Here is a 7,033-nt window from a genome sequence, read left to right on the forward strand (position 1 = left end):
AGAATTACGGCACATGTACAAATAGGTCAGCACTGGAATGCAGTGAAAGCTAGATTTCAAAATGGTGGCACCCATGACTAGAGGGAGGTGGGAGTTAGTCTCAATACTGTGCTTACACAATGTATTTAGTGTTTAATGTCATTTTAAAGCTACCAAAGGTGGAACTGAAACTGAATGTCATGGGTTCCATGGTACAGCACCTGAGAAAGTAAAGGAACACATGAGAGGACCGAGGCATAAACAAAACATAGACATAATGGTGAGGCACTGCAGTATAAATTTGCAGGTAAAGTAATTATAGTACATATTATTATATTTTGTCTCTATCCCAACTTGTTTTATTTTAAATAAGTCATATAAGCATTAAAGGAACAAGGATTTAGGAAGATACAACATTAAAGTGATGGTAAACTTTAAATGTTTTAAAATCAGGTCTGGAATATAAGCGCTATTTTAGAGGGACTTCTAATTGATCACTTCTAATGACGATCTAGCCTTAACAATTTAATACCCTGTGTACTTCAAAACTCATATTTTTTGCAAGGTAATGGTTTCAAATGTTCTCTTGCCGGCGCTCTAGCTACATAAAAGTGCCGTATGGCTAGAGCACCGATTGGAGAACAGTTCAAACCGATAGCTCACAAAAAATATCAGATTTAAAGTGGGTGGCTGGTGCGCAGGTTATTAGAATGGTACGGCTAGATTAAAAAGTAAGTCACAGTGTACTGTCAATAGAAGTGACCAATTAAACTCCCTCTAAAACATTACCTTAAACACAAATTTTGGGGCATAATTATCAAGCTCCATATGGAGCTTGATGTCCCATGTTTCCGGCAAGCCTTCAGGCTCGCCGGAAACAGAAGTTATGAAGCAGCGGTCTAAAGAACACTGCTCCATAACCTGGTTACCTGCTCTGAGGCCGTGGACAGAAATCGCCAGAAATCAACCTGATCGAATATGATCGGTTTGATTGACACCACCTGCTGGTGCAATAATAAATGCAGAGAGCGTATGCTGCCGGCATTTATCGAAGTGCAGCGGACATGATCCGTTATATCGGATCATGTCCGCTCGCACAATCATAAATATGCCTCTCAGTTTTGATTTGCAAACGAATGTAATGTTGAAAAAAATATATATTTTTTTAATTTCTTTTAATGAAGCTTGTGAGGTCACCAAACCATAGTTGCCAACATTTCAAAAAAATATCCAGGGACACTCTGCAGCACAGAGAGCAAGCGTTACCGAAGTACTGAGGACCTACTGTTCAACTGCTCTGCCCACTCATTTCTGTAATCAAAAGACACACTTTTGATAGTAATTGTATAATTTAAGCTCATCCCTAGTTTATTATACAGATTACAGCACCAAGCCCCTACATCTACCCCATAATATTGACAATACCAGTCTCGGGAACACATTCTGGGCATATGGTTATTGTTACAACACAGCATCAAAATTAGGAATACAATTAACACTCAGTGCAGCTGATCATACTGTGTGATTATGCACAGCACCGGACTGGGTGAGTTGTTGGGGGCAAATGGATTTTGTATTATTTAGTCTGACAGCAAATTTCATATAAATAATGAAGATTACTGTCAGACTAAATAATGCAAAGATGCAAACAATAAATTATCTACAGTAGTAGATCGTAGCAAGGTAATCCCCCCTCTTTTTTTACAACAAATCAGCACAGCTCCTTACTTACAGGTAGATTACGAGTTGTGCGTTCGTGTTGTAACGCTGAAAAAATTGTCATTTCAGCGTTAAAACAGCAATGCAGCCATTGCAAGTCTTGTTGGTATAGTTGTACCACAAGCCTTTTAGCCTGTAACGCAACCTCAGCACCTCGTAAAAATTACGTTTTATTATGGGATTTCCATAGCGCAGCCATTACAAGTTTTGCTGTGCGGCTAAAAAGCTTGCGTTACACCCTATAACGACAAGATCCGTACCGCCATCTGAGAGCAGTAGTTATGAGTTTTACGCAACAAAACTGTTACATAAAACTCATAACTAAAGTGTTACAAGGTACACTAACACCCATAAACTACCTATTAACCCCTAAACCAAGGCCTTCCCGCATCACAAACACTATATTAAAGTTATTAACACCTAATCTGCCGCTCCCGACATCGCCGCCACTAATAAAATGTATTAACCCCTATTCCCCCGGTCCCCGACATAGTCACCACTATAATAAAGTTATTAACCTCTAAACCGCCGCCCTCCCACATCACAAACACTATTTAAATATTATTAACCCCTAATCTGCCGTACGCCCACATCACCCCCACTATACTAAAGTTATTAACCCCTACACCTTCACCACTATAATAAACCTATTAACCCCTAAACCGCAAGCCCCCCACAATGAAATATACTAAATTAAACTATTAACCCCTAAACCAAAAGTCCCCCACATCGCAATAAACTAATTTAAACTAGTAACCCCTAAACCTAACGCCCCCTAACTTTATATTAAAATTAAAATTTCCCTATCATAAATTAAATTAAAACGTACCTGTCAAATTAAAAAAAACTAAGTTTAAACTAACAATTAAACTAATATAACTATTAAACTAAAATGAAACTAACTACCAATTAAAGAAAACTAAAATACAAATTAAAAAAATCTTAACACTACTATAAAAATTACAAAGTATCTAATTACAAAAAATAAAAAATACTAAATTACAAAAATAAACACTAAATTACGAAAAATAACAAACGAAATTATAAAAAAAAGAATTACACCTAATCTAATAGCCCTATAAAATTAAAAAAGCCCACCCAAAATAAAACAAAAAAACCCCTAGCCTACAATAAACTACCAATAGCCCTTAAAAGGGCCTTTTGTAGGCCATTGCCCTAAGTTAAACAGCTCTTTTACTTGTAAAAAAAAATACAAAGACCCCCCCCCCACTAGTAAAACCCATCACCCATCCAACCCCCCAAAATAAAAAAATCTAACTCTAACAAAAACCTAAGCTTCCCATTGCCCTGAAAAGGGCATTTAGCTCTTTTGCATTGCCCTGAAAAGGGCATTTAGCTCTTTTAAGAATAGCCCAACCGCTAAACTAAAAAAAAACCCCTGAAGATCCACTTACAGTTTCTGAAGTCCGGACATCCAGGCGGCGAGAAGTCTTAATCCAGGCGGTCGAGGTCTTCATCCATCCAGGCGGCGTCTTCTTTCTTCATCCAGACGGCATCTGCTATCATCATCCCGGCAGCATCTTCTATCTTTATCCCGACGGCATCTTCTCTCTTGATCCCGGCAGCGCGGAGCGGGTCCATTCTGAAGACATCCAGCGCGGAGCATCCTCTTCAAACAGTCGCTGCTGTATACTGAATCTTCAGTGAAATGGAGCCTTTTCAAAATGGCGTCCCTTTGCATTCCTATTGGCTGATTTGATTTTGGAAATTAAAATCAGCCAATAGGATGAGAGCTACTGAAATCCTATTGGCTGTTCAATCAGCCAATAGGATGACAGCTACTGAAATTCTATTGGCTGATTTGAACAGATCCTTCAAGCGGGACTTCAGCAACTGTGAGTACCTAAAGAGGGTTTAGTGTTAGGTTTTTTTAAGGTTTTTTTAGTTTAGGGTTTGGGCTTTTCTTAAAAGAGCTAAATACCCTTTTAAGGGCAATGCCCATACAAATGCCCTTTTCAGGGCAATGGGTAGATTAGGTTTTACTTTATTTTTATTTTGTGGGTTTGGGGGGTGGGGTTGTATAATGTTAGGGGGTGTTTGTTTTTCTTTTGTAGAAAAAGAGCTGATATCTTTAGGGCAATGTCCTACAAAAGGCCTTTTTAAGGGCTATTGGTAGTTTATTATAGATTATGAGCCCAGCTGTTTGCAGATCGCCTTCATAAGAGCCGACTACAACAGTGAAACTCTCGGGAAGCGCTGCGGAATCTGTTGGCGCTCTACAAATACCTGATAATAATAATAATAATAATAATTAGGGTTTTTTTTTTTTTTTTTTAAAGCGTATTAGAATAGGAATAATTTTTATTGTTTTGGATAATTTTGTTTGTTATTTTTTGTAATGGTAGGTTTTTTTATTTTTTGTAATTTTAGTGTTTTTTATTTTTTGTAATTTTAGTGTTTTTTTTTAATTTTTGTAATGTTAGGCTTTAGTGTAAGGTAGCTTAGGTTTTATTTCACAGGTAAGTTTGTATTTATTTTAGCTAGGTAGTTAGTTAATAGTTAATAACTATTTACTAACTAGTCTACCTAGTTAAAATAAATACAAACTTACCTGTGAAATAAAAATAAAACCTAACAGCTAGATTACGAGTTTGGCGTTAGCCTTAAAAAGCAGCGTTAAGAGGTCCCAACGCTGCTTTTTAACGCCCGCTGCTATTACGAGTCTGGCAGTTACAGGTGTACCGCTAACTTTTCTTCCGCGACTCGAGCATACCGCAAATCCCCTTACGTCAATTGCGTATCCTATCTTTTCAATGGGATTTGCCTAACGCTGGTATTACGAGTCTTGGAAGAAGTAAGCGGTAGACCCTCTCCTGTCAAGACTCCTACCGCATTTAAAAGTCAGTAGTTAAGAGTTTTATGGGCTAACGCCGTAACATAAAACTCTTAACTAAAGTGCTAAAAAGTACACTTACACCCATAAACTACCTATTAACTCCTAAACCGAGCCCCCTCCCCACATCGGAAACACTTTAATAAATATATTAACCCCTAATCTGCCGACCGGACATCGCCGCCACTTTAATAAATATATTAACCCCTAAACCGCAGCACTCCCGCCTCGTAAACACTAGTTACATTTTATCATCCCCTAATCTGCCATCCCTAACATCGCCGACACCTACCTACATTTATTAACCCCTAATCTGCCACCCCCAACGTCGTCGCTACTATATTAAAGGTATTAACCCCTCAACCTAAGTCTAAACCTAACCCTAACGCCCCTAACTTAAATATAATTTTAAATAATCTAAATAAAATTACTACAATTAAATAAATTAATCCTATTTAAAACTAAATACTTACCTATAAAATAAACCCTAAGCTAGCTACAATATAACTTGTGCCCGGCTGGGTGAAGACGGCTCAAGGTAGGGAGATCTTCAGGGGGGGTAGTGTTAGGTTTTTTTAAGGGAGGATTGGGTGGGTTTTAGAGTAGGGTTGGGTGTGTGGGTGGTGAGTTTTAATGTTCGGGGGGTATTGTATTTTTTTTTACAGGTGAAAGAGCTGATTACTTTGGGGCAATGCCCCGCAAAAGGCCCTTTTAAGGGCTATTTGTAATTTAATATAGGGAAGGGAAATTTATTATTTTGAGGGGCTTTTTTATTTTCTTAGAGGGATTAGATTAGGTGTAATTAGTTTAAAATTCTTGTAATTCTTTTTTTTCCCTGTAATTTAGTGTTTGTGTTTTTTTTGTAATTTAGTTTATTTAATTTAATTGTAATTAATTGTAGGTAGTTTAGGTAATTGGTTTAATTATAGTGTAGTGTTAGGTGTAATTGTAATTTATGTTAGGGTTTATTTTACAGGTACTTTTGTACTTATATTAACTAGGAAGTTATCAAATAGTTAATAACTATTTAATAACTATTCTACCTAGTTAAAATAAATACAAAGTTGCCTGTAAAATAAATATAAATCCTAAGCTAGCTACAATGTAACTATTAGTTATATTGTAGCTATTTTAGGGTTTATTTTACAGGTAAGTATTTATTTTTAAATAGGAATAATGTATTTAATTGTAGTAAATTTATTTAGATGTATTTAAATTATATTTAAGTTAGGGGGGTGTTAGGGTTAGGGTTAGACTTAGGTTTAGGGGTTAATAAATTTATAATAGTGGCGGCGACGTTGGCGGCGGCAGATTAGGGGTTAATACATTTAATATAGTTGCGGCGATGTTGGGGGGGGCAGATTAGGGGTTAATAAATATAATGTAGGTGTCTGCGATGTTGGGGGCAGTATATTAGGGGTTCATAAGTATAATGTAGGTGGCGGCGGTGTCCAGAGCGGCAGATTAGGGGTTAATAATATAATGTAGTTGTCAGCGATACCGGGAACAGCAGATTAGGGGTTAATAAGTGTAAGATTAGGGGTGTTTAGACTCGGGGTTCATGTTAGGGTGTTAGGTGCAGACATAAAATTCATTTCCCCATAGGAAACAATGGGGCTGCGTTAGGAGCTGAACGTTGCTTTTTTGCAGGTGTTAGTTTTTTTTTCAGCCAGCTCAGCCCCATTGTTTCCTATGGGGAAATCGTGCACGAGCACGTTTAGCCAGCTTACCGCTGATTTAAGCAACGCTGGTATGGAGGTGAGATGTGGAGCTAAATTCTGCTTTATGCTCACCTTTTTGCGGCTAATGCCGGGTTTAAAAAAACCTGTAATACCAGCGTTGTCTTAAGGGAGCGGTGGGAAAAAAAGGCTTGTTAGCACCGCAAGCCTTACCGACAAAAACTCGTAATCTAGGCGTAAGATTGCTACAACATAACTATTAGTTATATTGTAGCTAGCTTATGTTTTATTTCACAGGTAATAATGTATTTAGTTTTAAATAGGTATTATTTAGTTAATAATTGTAACTTTAATTTAGCTTCATTTTAATTATGTTAAAGTTAGGGGGTGTTAGGGTTACGTTTAAGTTTAGGCGTTAATAGTTTAATTTAGGTTGTTTGCGATGTGGGGGGCTGGGGGTTTAGGGGTTAATAGGTTTATTTAATGGTAGTGATGTGGGAGGTCAGAGGTTTAGGGGTTAATAACTTTATTTAGTGGCGACGATGTCGGGGAGCGGCGGAATAGGGGTTAATAGATTTATTATAGCGTTGGTAATGTTGGGGTACGGGGGAATAGGGGTTAATAACTTTAGTATAGTAGCGGCGATATCAGGAGCGGCAGATTAGGGGTTAATAGATTTATTTTGGTGGCAGCAATATCGGGAGCTACAGGTTAGGGGTTAATAACATTACGTAGGTGTTGGCGATGTCGGGGGCAGGCCGGACAGCAGATTAGGGGTGTTTAGACGTGGCGCTCATTTTAG

The sequence above is a fragment of the Bombina bombina genome, chromosome 9 (assembly GCF_027579735.1).
Source record: "Bombina bombina isolate aBomBom1 chromosome 9, aBomBom1.pri, whole genome shotgun sequence".
In the NCBI taxonomy this organism is placed as follows: domain Eukaryota; kingdom Metazoa; phylum Chordata; class Amphibia; order Anura; family Bombinatoridae; genus Bombina; species Bombina bombina.